The following is an 8,603-nucleotide window of genomic DNA, read 5'->3' on the forward strand; positions in this document are numbered from 1 at the left end:
ACAGACAAACAGACTGCATGGGAGACCGCAAATTCAACGTCTTCCTCAGCGGAGGAAGAGAAACGACAGCGGCCCACACCTGGCTCGTTCAGCGGCTCAGGAGGAGACCTGGTGTCCATAATGAATGACTTTCTGACAGCACAACAGCGAAGAGAAGAGGGCCTGCTGGAGGAACCACGTAGCCTCCGAGTGTCTCTGCAACCAGCAGCTCAACCCCTGCTAAATCCGCAATTGGCAGCTGACAGCAAGCAGTCCCAGAATGTACCTCCCTACACCAGCGGCTCATCGCCATGGCAGGGACCAGTCAGCATTGCCATCGCCTCCTAATTCAGGCTCAGAGGGCAGACCTGACCCACCAAGACCAGACTGGAGGCCCTATTCAGAGCCAAAAATTCCCCCATATGAAATGGGTGAGGATATTGAGAACAATTTGTTACGCTTTGAACGCATAGCCAAGACATGGAGATGGCCAGCGGCTGAGTGGGCATGCAGTCTTATTCCACTGCTTTCTGGGAGGGCATTGGAAGCCTATACAGCAATGGATGAGGAACAAACCCACTCCTACACAGCTCTGAAAGCAGCATTGCTTATCAAATTTGACATTTCCCCTAAAACGTACCGGCAGCAGTTTCGTTCTGGCTCAGTGCCAATGGAAGAAACCCCCACAGAAATACCATCGGCTCAAGGGACTCTACCGCCGCTGGATTCGACCAGAACAATGCTCCAAGGAGAAGATCGGTGAGAGTCTTATCCTGGAGCAGCTCCTTCGCGGCCTTACTCCAGAGGTGATAACCTGGGTTAAGGAACATGAGCCCACGGAAGGATTGACTGCTGCCAGGTTGGCCCTCCAGTACCAGAATGCTTGCAGAGGTGGTCCCGTTTTTCGTCCGACAAGCAGTGGACCTCAACCTGTTTTCCAGCCTCCGCACCCCAGAACGGAGCAGGAAGAGGCAGCCAGAAAACTCCAGGTACAACCAACACTGCTACTGGTAAGAACTTAATTTGTTTCTATTGCCAGCAGCCAGGCCACACATTTTCTGTATGTCCCCGAACGTAAAGCAAAGGTCACATGCTCCTGTTATGCGCCCGGGAATGAAGTAGACACTGCTGAGAACAAGGAAATGAGGATAAAAATAAAGACATTAACACTAAATGGCCAGCAGGTGACTGCACTATTAGATACTGGCAGCTTCACTTCCCTAGCAAAGAAATGTCTCATACCCGTGGGTAACCTGGACCGTAGTAACAAAACGGACATTATCTGTGTACATGGCGATAGTCATGCCTACCCTAAAGCGGAAGTGGCTGTGGTTATCGATGATCAATCGTACCTGCTGACCGTTGGGGTGGTAGAACATCTGCCTGTAGATGTTCTGCTTGGAACAGATTTTCCTGCACTTATGGACTTCACTGCATGAAAAGTGGGATTTTCGGCAGTATGCGGCACTGTAAATTGTCGTGGAATTTCAGGTTTGCGGCAATTTGCGGGCAACGCCGAAAACTGCCGTAAATTGTCAGAAATTCATGTGGGCCTCCCTTGGCAGTTGTTCCCCCATGACCCCCCTCCTCCTAATTCTAGGGGAGGCTTTGACATGTAAATGAAAATGCTGTGAGCTATACAAATGCAAATCAGGGTCGCAGAGGGAGTTTTAGCCCAGGTGACATTTTTTTAAAAGGAAAGAAAATCTCTGGTACAAATACATCAGGCTCAGTAGTTATAGACCCTAATTATACACTCTTACATTTGAGCTTGAATTGATTTAGTTAATTCAAATATGCTAGATTACTGTGTACGCCATTAGCAATGGCAAATGTTATGTAAAAAAATACACAAAATAACTTCTTTAAAAAATGAGTTTTAATCAAGGTAAAATGAGCATTCCATGCAAACAACATTTGAATCAGAATGATGGTCTGCAGAGATCACAGTCTCCTAGAGCTCAACTACAGTGCATAGTGGCAGGACTACAGTGACCTTTTCTTTGGTCTTACTTAAATGCACAGAGGATGTATTAACCACACATCTTCTAGCAATGCGCTCAACTGGCAGAAATGATGCTGGGTATGACGTATATGTTCCCTGCAAGCCCCAAACTTCTATTGGCTTTCCATAAAAATGTCTGTCCGGGTGGGGATGAAGCCAGGAAACCTGTGCAAGAACATGTTTAAATGCCGTACCCTTTGACACAACATTAACAACTATAAACTGCTTTATAATGGCTGGTCGTAGTTCTGCTAGAGGGTCAAGGACGGGTTCCTCAAAACTGTTAGTGTTTCCACACCACTTAGCATAAACATATGCTGACCTTTATGCTCTGTATCTATCGATTGAGTAAGTTACATTCATATATGTTACCCGTTTACATGTCATGGCAAAACATTCAACCTCAGTGACACAAGGGTACATCTGAGGATACATTGTCAACATTGCATGTATGTCAGACTCATCCAAGAGTGTCTGGTGGAATGGAGAAAGAGGCACCACTGTACAGATTTCTAGGGAAAGTCGTTCTGCTGACACCAAAACACTGCTTTACATAAAGCATATCAGCCGTTTCAAAGTCCCAACCATTTGTCTTCCTAAAATACTGGTCCTTCCGTATAACAATAACCTCGTATGTGATTGGAGGACCCTTAGACTCCTCGTCCAATCACGTGGGAGGTCATAGGCATGACTGATACAGCAGTACTTGCAAGACGAGCATACAAACACGTGTGTGTTACTATATTCAGAAGAACTGCATCTCCAGTTCCTTTGTTTGGTTTTTGCTGGTTTGTGAATAATGGCGGGACGATGTCTCGCGTTCAACTCGCCTTCAACTCCTCTCCGCGGTCACCAACTTTCGGCCAGTCCGCAGACAGACGAGAAGCTGCTGCTAAATGCTCTCAGTGGATCGTCTCGTCAACTCCAACAACAAACTGCCGATATCAACGAGCGGTTTCTGTCCATGGAGGAGAGGAACAACAACAACAGGATCATAACAATACATTTTGTTTTCACAGACTAATCTCGCCTCATAATGAGGCGGTGACCTCGTATTTGCTCCGGGAAAAGTCCAGATTTAGACGACGTCATTGTGTGTAAGTGACACTGTTTACTGTTTCTCCTTCCTTGTTAAATGTTACTGTGACTTGATTTTGATTTTTTTTGATTTTGTATTCATACCACACTCATTTAACTGTTTTCCAGCCGCCTGTGAGACGTATTGTGAGACGGGACGCAGGAGCTTCAGGTTCAGCCGGAACACTCACTGCGGGCGGAAGCTGCGAAGGATTCAGCGCGGAGTCGAGCGAGAAGAAAGAGGGTCAGAGTTTATTTGCTGACTTTTTTTCAGGTGCATTGATAGATGTGTTGTGTCCGTACGCATCGCACAGTACTGATTCATTGTTGTTTTTACAGCTGCTGGAATCGAGACAAAGTGCGCTGGCTGATGACGAGATGGAACTCTGGAAATCCGCCACCGTAGAGCTCGTCGGACGGAGGGGACGGCGTTGTTGGCGGGGACTCGGGGTGGATTGTACGGTCGCCACACACACACGAGCCGCCTGCACAACAGACCTGCCTCGGAAAACACTGCGCCAGTGACGGTCTACAACCCCGAGGAGGCTAACGGACAGTTTACTGAGCTGTAGTTTTTTAAACCGCCGTTACCCAAGTGTGGGCAGATCCTCACTTTGTATGTAGTTGTTGTGTGTTGTTAATAAAGCTCTTTCTTTGCATAAACATGTGTCAAATGTTCATTTTCTCTATAAATTCATTGATGTCCTGGTTGGTATCCTAATAATAGTGTAGTAGCCTGCATAGGATAACCATGAAATGAATATACAGCATAATATGAATATATAAATAAAATGAGGCGGGTGACCAATAGCGACAGATCTGCCAACCAATCACGAGTGATTGAAAGTTGTGTTTTCATCCAATCATGAACAAGGAAACTCAAGCCTGGTCTGCCCAGGTGGGGTTTTGCTGCCAATCACGAGTGATTTTATTTGTTAGTAAGTTGTGGTTTCATCCAATAAGGAGTAAGGATATTCAAGCCCGCTCGGCTCGGCCACCCGCGGTTTCGCTGCATTCATATGCTAATTCGGGCCATTCGCACCTCTGCCAGCTCTCCATATACGTCATGGTTCGTTTCCGACAATTTGTGGCACAGACAAACGCGACGTGCGCGGGTTGCAAATTGTCGGAAATTGTCGGAAATTAGGGAGATTTCCGGGCGTTTACGGGGACGAAAATCTCACTTTTCATGCAGTGTATGTAGTTGTTGTTTGTGTGTTGTTAATAAAGCTCTTTCTTTGCATAAACATGTGGCAAATGTTCATTTTCTCTATAAATTCATTGATGTCCCGGTTGGTATCCTAATAATAGTGTAGTAGCCTACATAGGATAACAATGAAATTAATATATAGCATAAAATGATTATATAAATAAAAAGAGGCGGGTGACCAATAGCGACAGATCTGCCAACCAATCACGAGTGATTGAAAGTTGTGGTTTCATCCAATCATGAACAAGGAAACTCAAGCCTGGTCAGCCTACGTGTGGTTTTGCTGCCAATCACGAGTGATTTTATTTGTTAGTAAGTTGTGGTTTCATCCAATAAGGAGTAAGGATATTCAAGCCCGCTCGGCTCGGCTACCCGCGGCTTCGCTGCATTCATATGATAATTCGGGCCATTCGCACCTCTGCCAGCTCTCCACCTACGTCATGGTTCGTTTCCGACAATTTCTGGCACAGACAAACGCGACGTGCGCGGGTTGCAAATTGTCGGAAATTGGCGGAAATTAGGGAGATTTCCGTGCGTTTACGGGGACGAAAATCTCACTTTTCATGCAGTGCTTGCTGCACGAAGAAGGGTCTAAAAGGGGGGATACTGCTAATGAATGTAGTTCCTATCCTGTGATTACTCAAGCCCAGGCCAGAACTGGTACTCAGCCACTCCCTGACTTAGATGATAGTTTGTGTGAGGGTGGCACCAGAAGGCCTAGAAAATCAAGGCGCCAGCGTCGCTTTGAAAAGCAGCTAATGCTAACTGGACATGATAACATGGGTTGACTACAGCTAAAGAGTGGGAAGTGCCTGGGAATATTGCTGATTTACAAAAACAAGATGAAACACTGAAATCTCTGTTTGCTAAAGTGGTAGATAAAGCAAATGTGAATGATGCGTGGAAGGAATGTTTTATTTTTGAAGATGAGGTGTTGTATACGATGCATGATGGTCATAAACGTCTGGTGGTTCCAGCTAGCGGTAGACAGTTGATCATGTACTTATCTCATACAGTCCCCTGGGCTGGCCACCTTGGCCGACACAAAACTTACATGCGGGTTAGTTCACGGTTTTATTGGCCTCGCATGTACACAGACATCCAAACATATAGCGCTATATGTCCTACATGTCAGAAAACCTGTGCTCCTCGTAAGGGTGATCTGGCCCTCTTGATGCCACTCCCCATCATCTCCACACCGTTCCGGCAGATTGCCATGGATATTCAATTCAATTCATTTTATTTTGTATTGCCCATTATCTCAAATTACAAATTTGAGAGCTTTACAGCCTGTACACGTACATGTCCCGAAACCCACCATCGGCACAGGAAAAACTCCCCAAAAAATGAAAAAACCCTTCCAAGAGGGAAAAAAGGGAAGAAACCTTAGGGAGAACGTCAGAGGAGGGATCCCACTCCCGGAATGGACAGACTACAATGGATGTGTACAGAATGAATAGGTGTACCGGATATTGTTGGCCCTTTGGTGAAGAGTAGCCAGGGCCACCAGTACATATTGGTCGTGTGTGACTATGCTACCCGCTTCCCTGAGGCTTTTCCACTGCGCACCATCACGGCCCCAGCAGTTTTGCATGCCTTAACAGTTTTTTTCCAGAGTGGGGATCCCGGATAAGATCCTCACCGACCAGGGAACCAACTTTACCTCCAGGCTGATGCAGCTTTTCCACCAGCAGCTAGGCATCACCACACTTAAGACCACCCCGTATCATCCTCAGACAGATGGGCTCGTCGAGAGGTTCAACCAGACTCTGAAGAGAATGCTACCCTTCCTGCTTTTTGCCTACAGAGAGATTCCGCAGGCCTCTACGGGGTTCTCCCCTTTTGAGTTGCTGTACGGCTGGGATGTGCAGGGCCCATTGGATTTACCTCGGAAAAGTTGGAAACCTACCACTACCTCTGGCGATAGAGGAGTGGTGCACTTCGTACTGGAAATGAGGGACCGGTTGGCCTGATACAAAGAGGCGGAAATTAATCTGCAAAAGGCGCAGAAAGCACAGAAGACGTGGTACGACCAGCAAGCACGGCGGCGGGATATCCAATCTGGTCAGAAGGTACTCTTACTACTGCCATCGTCGAGCAGTAAGTTGCTGACCAAATGGCAAGACAGACTTATTAGGTAGAGCCATCCATCCAGCCAGCAGAAACCTCGCTCTTTGTGAACGAGGCGGACATGGAAGAGGAGGAAGATCTTTGAGTGGAGGCTTTAAGCGGTGCTGCTACACCAGGGCTTGTCCACCTTACCCCTGTGGCAAAAAGTGGCAAGAGTTCTCCAAGTCTTTCAGGAGGTACCTGCACTGTTCACTGCATGTCGGGGCAAAACAACCATCATGGAGCATGTCATTCGGCTGAAGGATGGGCGACCAATGCGCCAACAACCCTACCACATCCCACAGCAACTGGTAGAAAAACTGCGAGAAGAGGTCGAGGCCATGTTGGAGTTGGGAGTGGTGGAGCCATCAATTTCAGAGTGGTGTAGTCCAGTTGTCATCGTGTGCAAGAAAGACTGTTCCCTATGCATCTGCATTGACTTCTGGAAGCTTAACTTCCAAACTTCCAAATTAAGTTTGATGCCTATCCAATGCCCAGGATTGACGAGCTACTGGAGAAAATTGGGTCAGCGGCGTATATAACGACCCTGGATCTGTGCAAAGGATACTGGCAAGTGCCTCTGGAGCCCGCAAGCAGACCCTACACAGCATTCGGCACACCGGCTGGACTGTTTCACTTTACCGTGATGCCGTTTGGACTGCATGGAGCTCCAGCCACCTTATGGATAAGGTCCTTCAAGGTTGCGAAGACTGCAGTGCATCTTACATGGACGACGTAATTTTCAGCAGCACCTGGGAGGAACAGAAACACCTTAGGGGAGTCTTGGGAAAGATTAAAAGATGCAGGACAAATGCTAAATGTTTAGCGGGCCAGACAGGAGACATGGTACCTAGGCTACCAGCTAGGAAGAGGAGAGGTGAGGCCACAGGTAGACAAAGTAGAGGCTATCCTTAGCTGCCCTAAACCTCGAACGAAGGAGGAGGTACGAGCGTTCCTTGGATTGGCTGGGTGGTACCGGCGGTTTGTGCCACAATTTGCCACCATCGCTGCCCCACCTACGGCACTCACAAAGAATGAGCAGAAAAATCCTATCGTCTGGACGGAAGAATGTGAGGAGGACCTCAGAAGGTTAAAGGCCGTGCTATGTTCCCTGCCAGTGCTTAAAAGTCCGGACTTCAGCAAATGTTTCCTGGTGCAGGTGGATGCATCAGCTGTAGGCCTTGGTGCGGTCCTCACACAGGGAGACCAAGGGGAAGAGCAACCGGTCCTGTACCTAAGCCGTAAGTTGCTCGCCCGGGAGACCAGGTACTCTGTGGTAGAAAAAGAAGGCCTGTCCAGCAAATGGGCATACGCAGCACTCACACACACACCAAACAGTTAGAAAACGAGAAGCAGGTGTAGTGATTGCCTGCAATCACGAGACAGAGGTTGTCAATTAGCCTGATGGGAGGGGCTTAGCATTTTTAAGAGAACCTCCTCATGTAAGGAAGAAAAAGAGGGTTTTTGTTTGAAGTGTGGCCGTGGTAGGTCATGGTAAAAATCCATTGAGAGTGAGATGGTGACTTTTTGGTTTATTTCTTTTGACCAAGTCTTCTTATTAGTGTAATGTTGTTATCACTGGTTTTCAAAGAAGAAGAATAAAAATGCACCAACTCTACCTACGACTACGCCATCGTTTTGTGAGATTCATCAAGGACTGAGTGTGAACCCCGTCATAGCTGTAAACCAAGGTTGACTTTCGAATGTATTTCTGCTGCATAAACATACATATCCCCTCCTCCTCTCCACAAGGAATGTGCCTGTGAAACAGCCCTGAGATCTGATTGGCCAAGCCACAGACCCCACACAACAAGCCATTCCCAACAAATGGTGCCCCATGTGAGGCTATGCCCAACTCGCTGTCCAGCCTTCTCTGTCAGATCTTGTCGTTTTCTCCACTTCAGTTGTGCCAACTATCAAACCAACCCATCTACTCATTTAAAGCCAACAAGGAAATGATAATCACTGGAGGATTTCCGTTTAAAATCAGCACCCTCAACAGAAATATTGGAATGAAGTTGCTTTGATATTAATGTCCGACCCACGACAGAGTCCACCCGACACATGCTTGTGTGCTTCAAGGCTCCAAACACAACATTAACCCAAGCAACGAATGACAAGAATGAACTTTGAGTACTGCAAATGTTTGTTGGAAATTTGGAACTCAGTTGGTTAAACTTAATTACGGTACTGTATTGGTTAGCCTAAATTGGCCCTTTAAGT

At 47.0% G+C, this 8,603-nt stretch overlaps 1 long non-coding RNA gene across 1 annotated transcript; it reads left to right on the forward strand.

The window, feature by feature from the left end:
* Positions 1 to 1,007: 1,007 nt before the first annotated feature.
* Positions 1,008 to 3,667, forward strand: LOC144383625 (uncharacterized). The gene is made up of 3 exons (XR_013451050.1): positions 1,008 to 3,081; positions 3,191 to 3,305; positions 3,401 to 3,667. It is a non-coding gene; the product is annotated as an uncharacterized LOC144383625 (long non-coding RNA).
* Positions 3,668 to 8,603: the final 4,936 nt, after the last annotated feature.

This window comes from Gasterosteus aculeatus, chromosome X (assembly GCF_964276395.1).
Source record: "Gasterosteus aculeatus chromosome X, fGasAcu3.hap1.1, whole genome shotgun sequence".
In the NCBI taxonomy this organism is placed as follows: Eukaryota; Metazoa; Chordata; class Actinopteri; order Perciformes; family Gasterosteidae; genus Gasterosteus; species Gasterosteus aculeatus.